This window comes from Ambystoma mexicanum, chromosome 1p (assembly GCF_040938575.1).
Source record: "Ambystoma mexicanum isolate Mex_15411 chromosome 1p, UKY_AmexF1_1, whole genome shotgun sequence".
In the NCBI taxonomy this organism is placed as follows: domain Eukaryota; kingdom Metazoa; phylum Chordata; class Amphibia; order Caudata; family Ambystomatidae; genus Ambystoma; species Ambystoma mexicanum.
Genome location: NC_090921.1, coordinates 1,014,659 through 1,035,728, shown reverse-complemented (window position 1 = coordinate 1,035,728; position 21,070 = coordinate 1,014,659). Strand labels below are relative to the sequence as shown.

Genomic DNA, 21,070 nt, shown 5'->3' with positions numbered 1-21,070 from the left:
GCGTAGTTGGTATATAAGACACCCAGGTCATCGAGCAACAGGAGCATAGGGAGAATGTAAATGTTGAAGAGAGTATGGGACAGAGAGCATCCCTGAGGAACACTGCGGGTGAGCAGGGAAGGTATAGAAGATGAATTTTGGATCACCCGGGGACCGAGAAAAGAGGCTAGCCATTGCGTCATCAGGTTTATGCAGCCGACAATTGTTTGTAATCTTGTTGCCAGTAATGCGTGGTCTACTAAGTCAAACGCTGTGAAAAGATCTAGCAACATCAAAAGGGCAGGATGGCCACGGTCAATGATGGATCTGAGATTTGATTTTAAATCTAACATGGCAGTTTCTGTGCCAAGACAGTATTATGTACTCTCTATTCCGTCTGTCTGTGTCAAAATTGCCCCGAGGCTCATGTTGTCCGCATCAGTAGTGATGACTGTGTATTTTCCCTGCTTGTAGTTGTGCAATGCAGGCACATTCATTAGCATTTAATTTATGTATTCAAACTCTTCCTCACAATGTTCATCCCGTACAAATGTTACGTACATTCTTACTAAGTTCTACATTACAGCTGTGTGCTTAGCAAAATCCTTTCAAACTTTGAATAGTATTCACCATTCCCAGAAATGCCTGTACTTGATCTTTGCTCTTGGTGAGGCTTTATTCTTAATTGTCTCACTAAATGTCTCTTGGGCGATATGCCCCTTTCCAATATGACATGTCCCAGGTATTAAAACTCCCCCCTGTTTATCTTGAACTTTTAATTGCTTAAGGTCATGCCTGCCGCATGTTGCTTCTTCAGTACCCCATTGACCCTCCTGTTATGTTCCTCGATAGTCTCTACATATACTAGAAGGTCATCCTGGAAGAGCACAATACCTTCATCGCCATCAAAAATCCTGTACATAATGTTCTGGAAGACTGACGTGGCAGAATTAAGTCAGAAAGGCATTCTCTGTTACTGAAATAATCCTTCTGGTATTATAAATGCAGTCAGACCCCTCAATTATCTCTGGAGTGTTACCTGGTGCTAGACAGAGGTTAGATCAAGGATTGAAAACACCCTTGCTGGGCCTATGGTTGATAGTAACTCCTAAATGTTTGGCAAAGGGTTTCTATCTGGGATGATGCATTTATTAAGTTCTCTCATGTCAAGATACATTCTTACGTTTCCTGAAGTTTTCCACACCACCACCAATGATGACACCCATTCTGATGCATCTGTGCTTTCTATCATTCCTTTCTCTTGCAATTTCTTACGCTCTGCTTTCACCTCATCCGTCATGGAAACTGGGATATTGCGCATCTTTTGTGTAACTGCTTTGGATCCCTCCTGCATCCTTATTCGATGTGTGAATCCACTTAAGCAACCTACATCCTCCTTGAACACCTGCTCATGCATTTGCAGTAGATCCGGTGAGCCCATTTCTGTCGTCAATATGGCTTTTTCCGCATTGGAGTCTAGTTTTTTTTCTAATTTCTTTTGGTGAGCCCAACTCTGGAGTGGCAACGATCCTTTCTTCGAAATATATACCTTCACTGTTGCTTCTGTCACACAGTTGAATCAAATAATTGTATTTAATGCAATCAACTGTTACAAATATAATAGTTAAATGTGCAATCCAGTATAAGTTTATGGGCTTTTTTATGTTTGGATACTGCAGGGATCAGTATGATGATGTCAAAGTAAAAAATAATGGCTGAAACATTCTGCTTTGATCAAACTCTAAATCTCCACTCAGTTCCCCTCATGATTGTCAGGTACTACTATAACATGTCATACTGATTTAGACAGCTGGTAGCGTGGCCGAGCGGTCTAAGGCGCTGGATTTAGGCTCCAGTCTCTCTGGAGGCGTGGGTTCGAATCCCACCGCTGCCAAGGTTTTTTTTTTTTTGAATGCCCGTTTGGATTTTAAACTTTCAACCAACGTACCGTTTCCGAACTTTCAATTTTTTTTCACACTCTTCCACTGACCGATTTCCCTACAGTGACCCCCCCTTACGAATTTCCTATACAATGCCAGCACACCAGCAAAAAAGTGTATTCGACCCAACCGATTCGTTTTTAAAATCCTGACATTTTTTTCTTTGCTAACGGGGCACAACGTCTAGTTGGCTTACTAGAATGTGATAGATTCTGGGTAATTATTTGCATGAAAGAAACACCAAAAGCAACAAGTCGGCAGACGTTTTTTCTATGATTTTCTATAGAGGATTTAGACTGGAGGAGACAGCAGCCGGTAGCGTGGCCGAGCGGTCTAAGGCGCTGGATTAAGGCTCCAGTCTCTTCGGAGGCGTGGGTTCGAATCCCACCGCTGCCAAGTAGTTTTTTTTTCTCCAATCTTCTACCCTTATTGTCAATGAACATTTTCATAGCTTTTATCTCAAGGTAGATGAATGGATGTTGGGGGGAGTACTAGGGCATGTTTTTTGAGCGCAGGGCAGGTGTGCCCTGGTCTCTGGTACTTCAATAATATGTTATAAAGACGTCCCCTTGTAATACGTAACCCTATTTATCCAACAGAGTCCCCCCCCACCCAAGCCTTTCCTTTTTATTATTATTTACATTTTATAATAAAGCAACCCCCGCTGCACGTGCAGCAATTAAGGCCTTAAAGTGAGTTGATTTCACAATGTGAACACATCTCGCTCCTGTCCTTGAGCCAGCCATTGTCCAGATTCCCCACATACTTTTTATCGCTGTGCTATCAATCTCGTTTAGTCGGCAAGGTATCTTTTACTGAATCTTAAAATTGTGCCAAGAGATTTTAACAAAATGGTGAGACACTGCCCTCTTGAGGGCGGCTGAAACACACTTCAATCCTCCTTATCGACGAACTAAAGGAGACCAGAACTGCCCCAAATACATTAGAAGAGTGTTAAGGCCTTTTGTCAGAGGTGTTGCTCCCTGTACATCTCTCGGGTTTTGGCCAAAATCTAAAACTGGCAATTATGAGTGGTGACAGTGCATTCAGATTCTGTTCCAAAACACAGTGGACAGTAGGTGTTGCCACGAGAGACCTAATACACTAAAATAAAATGTTATTGTCTTCAGTTCATAATGTATCATTCATATTTTTTAAATCTCTTATTTTCAAATCTCCTCCTCATTTTGTTGCTTCCCCCAACCCAACCTAAAACTATTTCACATTGTTAAGGCATACATGCCACCCCTCCTGATTTAGAAGGGAGACTCCCGATTTTACTATTAAAAATCTTGATATTTTCCCCTTCTCCCACCTAAAACAATTTTAACCCCAATACAAGCCTGTGGGAAAATTCATTTTTCCCGATTTCCTTGACAAAATCTACCTCCGAGGTGCTTCAAAATGTTGGCTTGTATGTTAAGGCACCACTTGCTTTTACTTTCGTTCTGGTGCTCACGTATATGTAGATGTTTGGCCAAATCAATGATACCTTGTAGGGCCTCAGCAGACGGAGAGACGGAATCAAAAGGTCTATAACTACTAATCAGTTTCTCCCATGGCTTCCCTGGGATATCTGTGAGGTTCATTGGCTTTTGAGCATCCCCACAAACACACGTTGTCACTGTTTTTACAAAGGACACAATTCCCCACTGTTCTTTCTATCTATATATCAACAACAGCCCCCCAGCAGTCGTTCATTATCCTCCTCTTCGTCTTCACTATCCCTTGATAACCTTTGTGTCCCATCTCAATCAAACGTTGTCTTATAACTTCAGGAGGTATGACATTGTCACCTCTTTTCAGTACATTGTTCTAAAAATACACTTTGGGGGTAATTCATAGAATTCGGTGCACAAGTGGCAGACGCGGCTGGCGCACAGAGTGCGCGTGCGGCAGTCTGCGCCAGCCGCATGTGCCAAAACCCATTTAGGCGTACAACGTATTCATAAATTTATACATCGATAAGCAGCCGTGGCACAGAGTGGCGCAGCGACCCTGCAGCAGCGCCAGTTACGCCCCCAACCCCGCCCTGTGCGCTAAAAACTTTGCACAAATTCAGTACATGGCGCAAAGGTCAGTGGACCAGCATAGAGCCCCCAACCACAAAAACGCGTGTAAAACTCCCCGCTCACCCCTCGGAATACACGTACCCCGGTTGTGCCAGCGAAATCGCATGTAAAACTCCCCGCGCACCCCTCCGAATACAATCCAATTTCTTACGCTCTGCTTTCACCTCATCCGTCATGGAAACTGGGATATTGCGCATCTTTTGTGTAACTGCTTTGGATCCCTCCTGCATCCTTATTCGATGTGTGAATCCACTTAAGCAACCTACATCCTCCTTGAACACCTGCTCATGCATTTGTAGTAGATCCGGTGAGCCCATTTCTGTCGTCAATATGGCTTTTTCCGCATTGGAGTCTAGTTTTTTTTCTAATTTCTTTTGGTGAGCCCAACTCTGGAGTGGCAACGATCCTTTCTTCGAAATATATACCTTCACTGTTGCTTCTGTCACACAGTTGAATCAAATAATTGTATTTAATGCAATCAACTGTTAAAAATATAATAGTTAATGTGCAATCCAGTATAAGTTTATGGGCTTTTTTATGTTTGGATACTGCTGGGATCAGTATGATGTCAAAGTAAAAAATAATGGCTGAAACATTATACACGTACCCCGCTTGCGCCAGCGAAAACGTGTGGAAAAGTTCACGTGCATCCCCGGAATACACGTACCGCATCCCACGAAGAGCACGTACAGAGCGATGGAAACACACATGGGACCTTCAACCTGTGGCGAGGGAAAAGCCCGCGCGTGTTACGTCACAGACGCGCTTACACGCTAAGGGCCTTTCCTCGCATTACACGCTGACGTGCTGTTTTTTCACGTGCCAAATCACTCCGTATCAAGCTGGCCACGTGACAACACATGGAAGACCACGCTCCTGCCCAGAAGGCCGAATTACTGCCCCCCAGACCACGAGCAGCCTCCCACGATCCATCTGCTGCTGCCTGCCTGCTGCCACCGTGCCCTGCCATTTGGTGCCTGCACATCTGCCATCAGCAGTGGTCCAGTTGCAGTGACTACCCCTGCTGGAACAGAAGATACCTGACTGAAGTACCCTCACTGCACAGCCCAGCCCCAGGACCCAGTTGCCCACCCACACCTGCCTCAGGGGTTGCCATGTCCGACACAACACCTTCCGGCACCAGTGGCAACCCCCAGCCAGAGAGGCAGAGGGCTACCAGATTCAGTCAAAAGGAAGTTGGTATCCTGGTGGAGAAAGTTCTGGGGCATTATGATGCCCTCTTCGGAAGACCACGCACCGACAATGATGGACGGAAGAGGATCTGGAAGGACATTGTGGCTGCCATCAACGTGGAGGGGGTGGCAGCCCGTGACATATGACACGTCCGGAAGCGCTGGGAGGACTTCAGGTCCAGGACCCTCAGGAAGGCCCGGTGCCTCTTGGAGGCAGCGGATGCAGAGGGGTGCCGGGTCCACCTTACCAACGACCAGCTGAGGGTCCTGGAACATATACGCCCAGCGCTTCACCTCCAGGTCCTTGAGAGGCATACCCGTCCGGAGTCGAACGGTAAGTGTCCATGTGTACTGATTGGACGCAGTGCATGCTGAGGTGTGCCAGGTGTGTGCAGCTTGGACATATGTCTTGAAAGGCCCATGTATGGATGTGTATGTGCAGGGACATGAGCCTGCAGCATGTGAGTCCAGTCATGTGTGAGGCACATCAATGGTGTATGTGTTACAATGCATCATGCGGAGCAGCATGCGGAACGCACACATGTATGCATGCCTGTGTCTGTACTTTGACATGTTTGTGGTGTGAGATATGTGTGCTGCTGTCATGGACATGCATGATGTACATGTCCGTGTGTCTGAGTAGTGTGTGCGCCATGGATGCATGACACATGTCCGTGACGATGTGTCCATTCACTGATACAGCCTAGTCATCCTTATATCCACTGTGTCTGGGGGTATACCGTGCCAAATGCATGACCCATGGTGCATGTGAGAATTAGCCCACCATTGGATGCAACTATGGTGCCTTGGACATGGATGGCAATGTATGTTGCATGTGCCATGCCTGTTCCTGCATGTGTGTTGCCTGCACTGACCCATGTGTTCTGGAGGGACATGATGGAAGTGACGTTTGACAGTGCCACTCATGTGCTATTGCTTTGTGTCTAGGGGACTATAGTTCAGTACCCTGATGCTTGTGTTCAATGTCTCCCTTTACACAGCGTCGAGTGAAGAAGAGGGCGGAGACGGCGCTTTGGAGGAAAGCGGCAGGGATGCCTCCACCGGTGACGCAAGGCCCAGTCACCCTGCCAGGAAATACCATCACCCGGGAGCGAGGGGACTGGTGCCGCATCTACCACTACGGCTGCAGCGGAAGGGGTGGATGAGCTCCCACAGGGGCTTGCAATGGCCGAAGACAGTGCAGAACCATCCAGGTTTGTGGTGGGTATAGAGGAGGAGGAGGCCGCTACAGAACTGCACATGGGGCCCGGTGGGGGTGGTACCACTGGTGCAAGTGGTGCAGTCCAGGGGCAGGGGCAGGAGACAGCACAGGTCGCCGCGGAGGTGCCCATGCGTGCCTCTGTCACTGACACTGTAACTGCATCACCATGCACCAGCAGGAATGCCCCGTCCCAGGCCTGTCCGCAGGTAGGGGGGAGGTCCACGTCATCTGGTACTCCTCTACCTGCGGACGAGGGGACCCGTGAGCGGATGGAGTCCACCCTGATTGGTGTCACGTTGCGCACATGTGACATTCGTGATGACTTGTGTGCTTCCTGGGGGGACCACGCAAGTCATCACGAAGTGGTGTATGCCAACATGGCCCAGTTGGGAGGGTCCATGGTCGGGGGTTTCCTCCATGTGTTGGCCAGTCTTGCGGCCCTCTCCTCCTCTGTGCACACTATACGCCAGTCGTTCTCCGTGCCGTATTCCGGGTCAGATGCCACCAGGGCCCCCTGTGGATCTGCCCCAATCAACGCATCCAGCCTGGTGGAGATCCCATCCCTGCTACAGTCTGGAGTCGGAGGTCCAACAGGGGTGGACACCCCACCAACTGGACCCCAGAGGATGGACGATGTGCCGGCATCATCGGGCAGGGCACGTGCACGATGGCGCTGGTGGATTCCATCATCCCGTATGTCGTTGTGGTGGCAGAGGCAGTTGCGTCGGAGGCAGCGGCAGGCTCAGCGTGGGAGGCATTATGGCTCAGGGCCATCTACATCACAGGGGCAGGCATCGGCCAGAGGGCAGGAGGACCCTGGGTTGGGAGTGTCATTTAGTGTGGCTGCAGTTGGGCTAGCGGATAGATGCAGAGCGGCGGCGGGCGGAAGAGACACGGCTTACTATGGTCAGGGCGCAGAACTCCATACTCAGGGCATTGATGCGGGCTGAGTGCCTCGAGTCAGGGCGCAGAACTCCATACTCAGGGCATTGATGCGGGCTGAGTGCCTCATGTGTTGCCACTGTGTGGCTCCGTTGTGCATTGATGCAGCCCCGACTCATGTCCCCCGCCCACCCACCAGTGACGGGCATCTGCCAGCAGGCCCCAACGCATGGCCGACCAGACAACATGTCATGAGTAAACAGACCCATGTCCCTAATGCCAACCAAAATCCCCTCCTGCCCCCCAGTCCAAGCACGCAAACATCCACTGTGCCCACTCCCAAATAACCCATGCCATGACAGTCTCAAAAGAACCACCATGCCCATGCATAAATGCACAACGGAGCCACACAGTGGCAACACATGACTGAGGCAATGTTCATTGAGACATGCACAAAACCAATGATAGAATACCAATCATGAAGTTAGAATTGATTAAAAACATAATGAAGTAACATAGAAGAAATCAAACTTAAAAATCAATATACAATGACAGATATAAGCAAAATATGGTAATCCAATGGAAAACAAATAAACGTCATGTTGAATGAAAAAAGTGGTCCATTGCCAATGTCAATAAGAAATAAATAATTTTAATAAAAGTAAACCATTGATCCATGGGAAAATTGAAAAAGAACGTCTGTACAAGTCTACAACCATCTACAATCCAAGTCCTAAGGGTCCATGATCCACAAAGCAAATGAAACCCACAAAAATGTCCTATGAAGAAAAAACTATATACATGAAGTGGAGCAATGTCCATTTATTCCAAAATAAAATATAAAACAAAGGAAACCTAACACTAATGAACTATGTACAATGGCGGCGGGCAAGTCCTATGGCTCACTCTTTGATGTTCCAGGCCAGGGCCTCACCGAACTCCTCTTCAACGTCCTGGAGGCGGGCCTCTTCCCTGGCCTCGAGGTCTCGCAGGGATACAGCCATGGCGTCCTCAAACTTCCTGCGAGTTGCCTCGAGGCACTCAGCCCGCCTCAATGCCCTGCGCATGGAGTTCTCCACCCTGACCATAGTGAGCCGTGCCTCTTCCGCCCGCCGCCGCTGCCCATCTATCCGCTGGCCCAACCTCTTCCACACGGAAGACACTCCCAATCCAGGGTCCTCCTGCCCTCCGGCCGATGCCTGCCCCTGTGAAGTTGATGGCCCCGAGCCATCTTCGCTCCCACCATGAGCCTGCTGCTGCTGTGCATGTGCCCTGCCTGTCGATGCCTGCACGTCCTCCTCCTGCTGGGGCCCAGTTGTTGGGGTGGCCACCCCTGCTGGACCTCCGACTCCCGACTGTGGCAGGGATGTGTCCTCCACCAGCCTGGCTGCTGGGTCAGGGACAGCTCCACAGGGTGCCCAGGTGATACTTGGGCAGGAAGATGGCACGGAGGATGACTGGCGCATAGGGGGTGCAGTTGAGGAGGGGGTCGCTAGAAGTTCCAGCACACGGATGAACCCAGGCTTGCTGACCCGTCCTAGTAGGTCGACGCAGCCAATGAGGTATTCGAAATGACTTGCATTGTCCTCACGAGAACCCTGCACGTCATCCCGAATACCACGTTGACGCAACACCACCCCAGCAAGGACAGGCTCAACACAGTCCCGGATTGCCACGTCCGCAGGGAGAGGAAGGCCAGTAGTTGTGTACGCAACCCCTCCCTGAAAATGGGTCTGGACGAAGGCATCCCTGCTGGTGCCAGGTGATGCAGTCACAGGATCAGGGACAGGATTACACACAGGCACCTCCACGGCGGCCTGTGCTGCCTCCTGTCCCTGCCCCTGGACTGCACCACGAGCACCAGTGGAATCCCCCCTCCAGGCCCCGTGCATGGGCCTTCCATGGCCTCCTCCTCAAACGAAACCCCCCACCAACCTGGATGACTCTGTGCCATCTTCCTCCATAGGCCCCTGTGCGGGCTCAGCTGCCCCTTCTGCTGCTGAGGAGTCCACCTCCAACCTCTGCCTCTTGGACCTTCCTTGGACGCAGCACCAGACTCCTCACTCCCCGAAGAGATGACAACCTGGGAGGGGAGCTGGGCCTTGCCTCCCCGGCTGGCGGTGAGATCCCTGCCTCTGTGCTCCATCAGTCGACGCTGCAGACAGGGAGAGACAGAACACAGGCATCAGGGCACTGTACAATGGTCTGATACACACATGACAGTTGCACATGAGTGGCAGTCTCAAACTTCACGGATGGCATCACACTCCCCAACACACATATCATTTGAACCCACACACATGCGCAAATTAACAGGAATGTTGCAGCAGGCAGCACCATCCATACACATACAACAGCATGAAAATCCGATGGTTAGGCTGACGTCTCATGCAACACGGGTATGCCACCATACATACATGCATCTCTACATCTCCACCACCTGTCATAGTGCAATCATTGGCAACTATGTCACGTCTGCCAATGGGGTTCCTACATGTCTGTGTCACATGCATCCATGGCGTATCACATTTGCACACATGTCAAACACACACACACACACACATGTATGCCATGCACGTACATGAAGGTGGAATAAGCATCCATGTGTCACACTCCAACCATGCCATAGTACATACACATAAATGCTGACATGTGTGCATCCCCACATGCATTCGTGCATCATGCATTTGAACACATACACCATTGATGTGCCTCACACATGACTGGACTCACATGCGGCAGGCTCATGTCCCTGCACATGCACATCCATACATGGGCCTTTCAAGTCATATGTCCAAGCTGCACACACCTGGCACACCTCAACATGCACTGCGTCCAATCAGTACACATGGACACTTACCACTCGACTCCGGACGGGTATGCCTCTCAAGGGCCTGGTGGTGAAGCGCTGGGCGTATACATTCCAGGACCCTCGTCTGGTCATCGGTAAGGCGGACCCGGCACCCCTCTGCATCCGCTGTCTCCAAGAGGCACCGGGACTTCTTGAGGGTCCTGGACATGAAGTCCTCCCAGCGCTTCCGGACGTGTCGTATGTCGCGGGCTGCCACCCCCTCCACGTTGATGGCAGCCATGATGTGCTTCCAGATCCTCTTCCGTCCATCATTTTCGGCACGTGGTCTTCTGAAGAGGGCACCATAATGCACCAGGACTTGCTCCACCAGGATACCAACTTCTGCCGCACTGAAGCTGGTAGCCCTCTGCCTTTCTGGCTGGGGGTTGCCAGTGGTGTCCGATGGTGTTTGCCCTGACATGGCAACCCCCGAGGCAGGTGTGGGGGGGCAACTGGGTCCTGGTGCTGGGCTGTGGAGTGATGGAACTGTAGTCGGGAGTCTGCTGTTCCAGCAGGGCTGCTCACTGCAACTGGACCCCTGCAGATGGCTGACATGCAGGCACCAGATAGCAGGGCACTTGGCCAGCAGGCAGGCAGGCAGCAGCAGATGGCTGGTCGGAGTTGGCTCAGGGCTCTGGGGGGCAGGAAAATGGCCTTCTGGGCAGGAGCGTGGTCTTCCGTGTGTTGTCGTGTGGCCAGCTTGATACGGAGTGATTTGGCACGTGAAAAAACTGCACGTCAGCGTGTAATTCGAGGAAAGGCCCTTAGCGTGTAAGCACATCTGTGACATAACACGTGTGGGCGGTCCCCTCATCACGAGTGCATAGTGATTTAGCACGTGAAAAAACAGCACGTCCGCGTGTTAATGCGTGTAATTCGAGGAAAGGGCCAAAGCGCGTAAGTGACGTGATGCGGTCAGGCTTTTCCCTCAGTACGGGTTAAAGGGGAGTGGGGCCAGCAGTTCGCTGTACGTGCCTTTTGTGGAGACCGACTTGTGTTGGTACTTCTGGTTGTTTCGCGCGCCATCACAACTTCACAGTGGATCGACATATCTCTTCTATTGGCAGGGTTATTGGCTACGCGTGTTTTTCCTTATCACGCTAGTCTGACAGTGAGTCGCGCATGCTATTCTTCCCACTGCGGGTGCCCCTGTGTATCGCGTACCCGTTTTCGAGGTCATAGTAGCCTGCGTTTCCCACGTGTATGGGTTTTTCGTGTCCCTGGGTGCCACCGCGTACTGCGGGAGGTTAATTCCACACAGGTGGGCTACCAGGGGTTGCCTGCACGGTTTTACTACAGTTTTGGGGTGCCTGAGCATTGTGTGACCCGTCACTTTATCACTGGGGTCACATACAGCCTTGCAGGTGCACAAGGGTGCTGTTAACATCTTGTATCCCACCCCCTTCACCCCAATTGCCCAGGACAATTGTCATGTACACCTCCCATTGGCACTACTCGATCTGTGCCGGCACTACTCCATCTGTGCCATGGTTGGGAGGCCACGAAAGGTGAGGAGCGCCTCAGCTGGGCATACTCCATGTGGCGGGCGTGGTCAGGGACATGGCCGGGATGACCAGGGAGTAGGGGGACTCCAGGGTGTCCACGGTGGCTGCAGAGGGGGAAAAGGCAGGGATGAGCCACTTCGGCACGATGTTGTGCCACATGTTGGTGTAGTCATGCCCCCACCCCCTGTGGTTACGGGAGATGCAGCTCTTGCATCTGGCACTGGCGCCCATGTGATCCGACAGTCCGTTTCATCGACTGCCACGGGCCCAAGGGTAGTGGTAGCTGTAGGTGCAGCTGTGGACACCATCAACCAGGCTCAGGGTGGGCCTGCGCATGCTGTGTTGCACCTGAAGAGTCCCTGGATGATTTCCAGGAGTTCAGGAGGCACAGGGTAAGTGCACACAGGGCTGCCCTGACTGAGGCACATGTCCCTGGGGCAGTATTGTCATCTGCTGCCCGAGCAGCCGGGTGTTGGCAAGTGCATGGGCAGATGCAGCCAACACCACCCCAGCTGTGAGTATAGCATCCAGGACAGTCCCGGTCAGTGACCTTAGCACAGCAGATGTTGCTGCGCAGGGTCAAGTCAGGGGCACCCAGCAGCCACCGAGGCAAGTCAGGGCTTCCATCCTTGTTCCACCTGCCACTCCCTTGGTTCAATCCACCAGTGCCACTGCCCATACTGATCAGGGTGGCATTTGCCAGTCAGGGTCCGGACCACTGTCCAAGAGGAGGAAGGTTGCACCTGCAGTAGAGGCTGGGACCCCAGACACAGCTCCGGCCTCCAGCACGTTGAGGAAGAAGCCTTTCTGCATGCAAGAATTGGACTTCCTTGTGGACTACTTGCGGGAACACAACCGTGATATGCTAGTTGGGCCGAATTGTCACACTACGGCTGCCCATCGTATGTCCCACTGGAAGCATGTTACGGATTGTGTGAGTGCATTTGGACATGAGGTGCGCACAGCTCAAGAGTGCAAAAAGCGTTGGGATGACCTCCGACGCTGTGCTAAGGTGAAGCGTGCCTCCAATTATGCCATGACTGGGTTGACTGGCGGTGGGTCACCAGCTCAGGAGGAAGATCTTACTCCGCACGAGTCGATCGTAGCGGAGTTAATACTGGCAGAATTGTACGAGTGGGAGAGATGCTGGACTTTGATGCCCGGTCCAGTGAGTGTTGTCACGTGTTTGTCCAGACCATGGGCCTCATTACGACCCAGGCTGTAAGTTACCGCCTGGGTCGTACGCTTACCACCATGGTGTAAACTATGTTTACACCATGGTGGATGGCGGATTTACCGCCCCATTCCAAGGTGAGTGGGGCGGTAAATCCCCATTTCCCATTTTACCCTTCCCCATTCCCATTTGTGCCCCATAGGGCATAATGGGAGTGGGTAAGGCGCTAATTACGCCATCGTAAATTACGGTGGCGTAATTAGCACCATGGTCCCTTAGCGCCATGGATTTTAACGCCTGCAAAAAGCAGGTGTTAAAATCCCCATGGCGCTAAGGGACCTTGTAATCAGGCGTTAAGGGTCGGCACCGTTTACGGCGCCGTTAACCCCTCAACGCCTGACTTGTAATGAGGCCCCATGTGTGGTTTGCTTGTGTGATGTGTTGTGCTTGACTGCCACTACATGTTATGTGTACATGGTTTTCATGTGCGAGTCATGCAATGCTTCACTGATGTGTGCCGGCTGTGCAGCATGCTGGACATGTAGAGCAGACCGGGACTGTCCTCATCACCACACTTGCAACCTACTCCCATGCTAGTCACCCGGCTGCCCCTCCGGTGCATGTTCCAGCTCATTGGCCCTTCTGCATGTAGCCTGGGGTGTCTTTCCACTCAGCACTGGGACTACGTCATCGCATAACTGACGTACATGTGTGTTCTGCCTGCATGCGGGTACTCCACGTAGGCATGCACCCTTGCCCCTCCATCCTCCTGCACCCCAATTTCACCATGACACTGGTGGGTATCATGATGGAGTACTGCAATGGCCTGTTCAATGCTCCTGTGTACATGCACACTTCCCCCTGTCAACCTGCCAGACACATACAGTGGGGTACATTCTTTGTCCTTGATGCAGGGTGTCTCACTCGGACTGTGCAGATGGCAGATGCTCCGCAGGGACATTAGTGCCCATTCATGCTCCATGTGCATTCCATGCATGCCCCTATGTGCCCTTGCCCAGATGATCATTGTAGTACGTGTCCAGGATGACCTACATTTAATGGCATTTGATCATCCATTCCATGCCCACTCTGGCTCAGTCCTGCATCACGCACATGTTTAGGGTGTCACAGTCTGTGTGGGGCACAGGCCTCCCCCTGTTTAAGGCCCCCTGCCTCTGTTCAACTGGTGTAGTGGCTTCTGCACACATGGGTGCACTACTGAGGGTTCATCATGTGTCCTGCTTACTGTCCCATTCTCATCTGCTGTGTTGTCAGTTGACTCAGATGATGCAATTGACGCTAGTCAACACTGTCTGCCAATACACAGGTCTCTGGTCACCCTTTCGCTGACATGCAATGCCTCCCTGCATTTTCACTTAGGGGGGGGCTTGCTTGTAGCCATGCAACCCATTGCATGCACATTGCATGTGATACCTGAACTTGCCCTTACACTGCCTTCATGTTTATTGATAGACATCATAATGTGCTTGTTCATGTAGATAGTGGGTAACTTACACATGTTCTGCACTGCATCAACCCACTTCTGAGCCATATTACACCGTTCTACATGCCTACTCACTGCTGCAATGTGAAAGTGACCTGGCATGTATGGTCAGATTTTCATCCCTTCTCTGTCATGAATGCCACGGGCACAGGTGCATCCTGTGACACATGTACTCAGCATTGGAACTCCCTAGGGGTTGTTTAGCAAAGTTGATTGGTCAATCTGCGGTCTATAACAACTGGCATAGGGCGCAGATTGCATGTAGCCTGCCAATCGGGTTGTAATGACTGTGGAGCTGCCTTCACGTGTGTATGTGTACACATTCACATGCATCAAAGCAAGCAGAGTTGTAGCTGCTTGCTTTGCTGTATTGGATGCTGTTCATGTTCACAATACAGGTGTATGGGCAAAGGGGTGTTTTTTAACGCTTTCACATGTACATATGCAAGCAGCTTCAACGTTGGGTAGTGCAACATTGCGGCTACTCACATATGTGTGTGTGAAAGTGTTCATTTACACATGTGTCTGCCGCAGCTTTTTAGTTGACTGACTAACATGTAGTTGATTGATGTTAATGCTGGTGAGATTTCAGCATTGCGCACGTTATGTTCAACTGGCATAATCCTGAAGGTGCACTGTGGTGCAGTATGTGTGCGCCCAGGCCCACTTTGCTAATATGGTGGGGCCTGGCCATGAAGATTTTACACAAGGAATGATGGAATAGGGCACATTCATAGCACAATGTGCTCAATCAGGCCCTGAGGGGTGTTGTGGAGGCTTCATGTCCTGCAGCTCGGACCGTACTGGGCGTTATGGTCCCTAATTCCTGGTTGCAGGCACTTACTTTGCTTGGGACATTCACTATATCTACATGGCCCATGACACCCAGTACGGGCTGAGCTGCAGATGGATGAAGCTATATTGGTGATGATGGTTTAGTGATGCATGTGTACATGCATATTACGTGTGTCATTGTGTGTTTGGATTCACTTGCAGCACTGGTCAATTTGTAGTTCAGACATGCTTATGGTATGTGCCATCTCTTTGTTGCCATCTGTTTTTTCTGCCTGTGACATTGTTACCTGACCGAGGTGGTGTCTGATGGAGGTGATATACTACATTTTGTACTTGTGTAGGCTTTGCTATTTAGACACATCCATTTCTGCTTTTGGGATGTGCTTGCCTACCAATGCCACTGGATGCATGCCAGGTTCTCATTTGTGTGTGACATGTCTGCTTCATGTGTTGGCTGTCGATGTGATGTCTGTGTGTGTGGGTTATGTGCTTCTGACTTGTGTACTCATGTTTGTTTTTTTCCCCTTTTCAGATGATGACGCAATGGAGCCAGAGGATGGTGTTGTCATGCCAGGCACAGGGTTGCTATCACACCAGCAACCCGGCACAAGTGTGGGTCGTGGGGTGGTAGACCACGAGAACCCACTTTTGTTACAGACCATCGTTCTAGGGCTGGCAATGAGTCTAGTCCGGATGATCACTCTGACGATAATGTCGAGTTGGATGTGCGTCATGTCCATTCATCAATGGTATGTGATTCTGATGTAGACGCTCCTCTGTCCGCGACACCTGCACCGAGGGGCCAGACGGTGGTGGGACCTCTGCCTGTGGTGGATCGGGGCGCACGGTCACACTCCACACCAGTTGCTGATGTACCTGGGGTATCACGTCAACGGAGGAATGTAGTCCTGCAGCCGCGGGCGATGCCAACCCAACAAGGACCGCGGCTCCTTGGGCCCCGTGGGTGTCAAGCCCAGCAACGCGGTGGCCGTGCGCCACCGGGGTATACTGAGTGGGAGCAAGCCATGGTTGCCAATTCCGAAGAACAGGGGGCAACAATTGATAATATCACTCAGAGCTTGGAACATGTGGCCCAATCCGTGCTCCCCCTGCTAGGCAGGTGGATCTCCAGCAGCGGGCGGCACAGTCCAGGGCCCGCTCGCTCAGGCTGGGCATGGCGGCCTCAGACAGGGCACGCCGGGCTGAAATGGTGTCTCTGCGTCAAGCAATTGCTGCTCACGCAGAGGCACAAAGGGAGGCCCTGAGGGATGACCATCAATCCCTCCGATCTACTCTGGGTGTGCTCTTGATGTCAAGGCACCTTTTGAGTCAGAGGGTGAGGAGGATGACGATTTATTTCCCACACGGGTCGGGCTGTGCAGGCATTGAGCCCATGGAGATTTTTTTTTATCTCAACTTCATCGCATGTGGGTGTTGAGGTGCACCCTGTACCTCCGCCCTCCTGGGTGCCTTCCTCCCCCCCCGGGTCGTATGTGGCCATTTTTGATTGTTATAGTCAGTTTAATTTGTTAATATAGTTTAAAATTGCTTGTCTATTGTCCATTCATGTGACGGTGTGGTGCTTTGTGACTTTTGAAAGCATCCACTGTCTGTTCCAGCTGAGCCATTTAAGCTTGTCTCGTGTATGTGTTTGCAGCTTGGGGTCCTGACTAACATATCCCACTCCTGCTTCCCCTATCCATGGGCTCACAAGGATGGTTCGGTGCTACAACCATTTAACAAGGGCATTGGACTTTCGTCATATCTGTGGCCTATCTGCTGCTGTACTACCTGTGTTAAAACCCCTAGTGGGGAAAATGTCTGCTTTCTCCACGGCATGTCTGCAATCAATTTTGGTGAGTACATCATTGATATGTCCATTTATTGATGTTGATTGTGATGCATGTTCTTTTCTTGCCTGTATATGTGCTTGATGCACTTCATGCTGTAGACAGTAGCCTGCACACTTTGGCTGTCAAAGTCACACTGATGGTGGGAGGAGGTCGGATGTAGGTCTCAGACATGGCCCAGTGACAACCAACATGAAGAAACACACACAGGAAACTTGCCAGCCTTTTATGCCCTTTCTGCAGGAAAATGAGCCTACAGACTACCTTTCCCAGCAGACACGGGGCCAAGAACTACAGAAACCTGTCCACGTTGGGTGGTTCCCACGTGCGCATGAGTGCGCAAGCAGAAGCACAGGGCTTGTGCTCAGATGTCCGACAGAAGCAGATGTGTTTCCAGGAGCTCCAAGCAAGGTGAGCAGCACGAGGGGCCACACCCCAGCCGAACTTCCTCCAGGCCCCTCACACATGCATGCTAAGTAGCGCCAGTGCTGGGGAGCTTGGCCAGGCATTGAGGAAGAAGCGCACAGTACAGCTAAGCTGCATTGAGGACCAAATGCCAAGTGGCTTTACAAGTTGTCAGGGTACACGCAGGAGGCGGCACCCATATCCTCGACTCCCCCCTGCTCCATAGAGGCTGAGTTATTAGCGCAGTAGCGTTCCTATCCAGAAACTAATACAACTCCCGGGGGCACCCAGCGACGCACAGACTTGAGTGCAGTGCATATCATTTGCATATGCAAATTGCCACATGCGCTACCTATTGAAATCCGCGGCTGGCAGAACACGACTTGTACTGAAGTCGCACCTCGCCACATGCGTCTAGCAGCTCACCCAAGGACCATTCTATCATCTGTGATTCTTAACACATTGTTCTTCCATTTACCGCGGGGCCACGTGCGGCTGCCTTATCGCATTGACAGTGTATGAACCACCACGGGGGCAAGGAAAAGTATACGAACAAAGCAGCAGACAAGAGTGTTTGTTTGGGCAGGAGTCACTTAGTTTGAGGCTCGAATGATGTTGTGTGTGTGGTGAAAACCCACACAGAATAGTAACTCACGCTCTCTTTGCAGCATTGAACTGCTCCTGTTACCGGACCTGAGAGTGCGCAGGCAGAAGGCCAGCACTCACCCCAGAGATAAGTCTCTCTTTGGCTTGCATTTGTCCCATTTTGTACAATGTGCATAAAGAACATGGTTTCTCTGATTGAGTATGTGTTATTGTCAATAGTTGTATTTTGTATTTTGCCTACTTTCCCTTTGCCCATCCACCTCCCCTCTCCTGCCCCTCTTTCTGGTTATCCTGAATAGCGATGCCTATCCAAACAATGGATCCCTGACCCTCTTTCCCCACCGAGGTCTCGGAGGCCTGTGTAAGTTTTACCTTGCAGGCGCCCAGACCGCAGAGGGGGTGGTTGGTTCGTGCCACTCCTGCGCCTGGAGACCAGAGCTGTGACACTACCCATCAGTTGTTGCATTCCTCATTGATTATTGTGTACTGAAAATGCTGTTGAACCATTGTTGAACTGTGGTACCTTGGTTGTTCTCTCATTCTGCTTGGACATGTGCTTGGCCATTTTCAGCAACTTCAAGTCATCTACTGGAGACTCCTCCAGGGTTTTTCGGTGGCTACAGGCTTTTTTCCCTGGTTTGGGGGTTTGGCTCTTTGGAGTTCTCTGCGATTTGGTATTTTTACCAGTCAAGGTGGCCTCTGAGGGGGCCGGACCCTATTTACACCCAAGGTAGAACATGGAAAACAAGGGGCAGGGGGATCCTGAAGCCAGGTAGACTAGAACGAAGAAGGCTACAGACCCCAGACACAGTTCTTCAGAAGGTCATGGTGATGTGTAAATGAGGGAGGGCCTTTTGTTGTTGGACAGTATGCTTGGGCTACAGTGTTTGGGCACTCTCTGACAGTGTCATTGTGGGGTGCTATGTACATGTGTTCTGCTGGTCAATGGCTGTTCCTGTGTTGTTTATTTTTCAGGTGTCAGGGGATTGTTGTGGTTTGACATGCTGGGGAGTACACATGGGCAATGTTCACATGTGATGCGTACAGGACACTGAGGGTCACTTGATTTCACATGCATGTATTGAGTGCATGTCCCTACTGACACACACACTTACACAATGCTTCACCACACATACAATCACCCTTCCATGCCCACATGTGAACACAGATTGCCTTCTCTGTCATGCTGTGGCCCTGCAGCGCATGATCACTTACCATTTGGGGATTGCGTACATGCGTCAATAGGTTATTTTTGTTGCTTGTCCTTTTTATGTGATGCTCAAGGTGTATCCCCAACACAATGGCTGCTCACTGTGCTGTGTGCTGAGCAGTGTGTTGCAGGAGACACACACAGCACACGGGTTAGGGATTAGCGGATTTGGCTTGGCCAATGTGCATGAGAACAGGCATTCAGTCTTTTGTTGATGGTACCACTGGTGGCATGCATTTGTGTATGACTTTGTATGTGTGGGAGGTTGTTGGTCAGTCATTTCATCTGATTCCATGTCAGGTGTGATTGTCTCAGGCCTCTTTTCATTTATCACTTGTCACATCGTATGTAATTGGTCATGTGTTGGCCTTTTGATGTTGCGTGCCATGTCATGGTGTGGCAGACAAGGGTGATGTGGGTTGGGAGGGTTTGGGTGACATACCAGTGATTGTCATGGCCTGGTTTGCAGGGGGGTGGTGTGATACACACCTTGCATGTGTTCCTTTTGGTCACACAGGATTGGTTTTGTTTAAGTAGCTAGGGATGCACACAATGTAGCACTTCCGTGGCAACATTCTCAGGGTGGTATGGTTGTGACAGTTGACTGTCTGTTTGTCATCATCGGTTGTCACCTGGTATCTGCCAGGCCTGCGTGCACTCCGCAGGGGTGGGAGTTTAGGTGAAAAATGTGGACACAAGCTGGGTCCGGGCCGCCTCGCCACGTGCCCATTCCCCTCCCATGGGCAGCGCCTGTGCCTGTGGTTGGGGATGTGGGGGCACCACCATGTCCACCGGTACATCCCGCCGTGTTGCAACATTGTGCAGGACACATGCTGCCACAATGATCCTGCACACTACTGGGGGTGCGCATATAGTAGCTGGCCGCCAGAGCGGTCAAGGGAGCGGAAGCGTGACTTGAGCACTCCGCATGTGTGCTCCACTATGCCCCTGGTTGCAATATGGGCAGCGTTGTATCTTACCTGGGGTGGTGTGGTGGGGTTCCGTATTGGCGTCATCATGTGGTTGCTCAGAGGGTAGGCACTGTCCCCTGGGGAGGTTAGGATGGTTGTCATTAGTTGGGTTTGTGTATTTGTCTGTGTGTGACATGCATGCATGTACGCAGACATTTGTACTCACCAATGAGCCATGTGTCGCTGTGCTTCCCAACTTCCAGGTCCCGGCTCAGGGCAGACATTCTGTAAATGAAACTGTCATGGGTAGACCCAGGATAGTTTGCATAGACAGAGGTGATGATTCCATGGGCATCGCATACAACCTGTACGTTGATGGAATGCCAGTGCTTTCAGTTTCGATAGATGTGCTCAGTGGCCCTACGTGGATTTAGGGCCACATGGGTGCAATCTATGGCACCAAGCACTTTGGGGAAGTGTTCCACCCTGTAAAAGTCCTGGACCACGGCCTGCGTTTCTGCGGGTGTTCTGGGCATGTATATGTGCCTGCAGACTGAGGGGGGCGCAGTCATGTTTGCCAACACCTGGTGTAGGCAGCGTGACTGCGTGGCCTGTGAAACACCCCCGACTATGGCAGTTGTCCGCTGAAATGACCCAGTGGCCAAAAAATGCAGGACATTGAGCACCTTCTCCAAGGGGCTCAATGCTTGGGAGCACAGGGTGGGTAATGTTAGGTCATCTTCCCATTCCCTGACCAGGTCTAGGATGATACGAGGTGGAAACCTATAACTGCCATTGACCTGGTCATCAGGCATCCCAAAAAGGCTGGTCTGGGGCAATAAAATGCGGGGCATGGCTATTCTCCTCCTCCTGCGGTGTCCCACGATCAGTACTGCGATGAATGGGGCATTCATCGTAGCTGTATATACGTGTTTGTTGTTTGCGCATACTTTTATACCGCACGCGGGGAC

General features: G+C 51.1%; 2 non-coding genes across 2 annotated transcripts; both read left to right on the top strand.

Annotated features, from left to right (window-relative positions):
• Positions 1–1,791: 1,791 nt before the first annotated feature.
• Positions 1,792–1,873, top strand: TRNAL-UAG (transfer RNA leucine (anticodon UAG)). Its single transcript has one exon. It is a non-coding gene; the product is annotated as a tRNA-Leu (tRNA).
• A 360-nt stretch (positions 1,874–2,233) lies between these two features.
• On the top strand, positions 2,234–2,315 carry TRNAL-AAG (transfer RNA leucine (anticodon AAG)). Its single transcript has one exon. It is a non-coding gene; the product is annotated as a tRNA-Leu (tRNA).
• Positions 2,316–21,070: the final 18,755 nt, after the last annotated feature.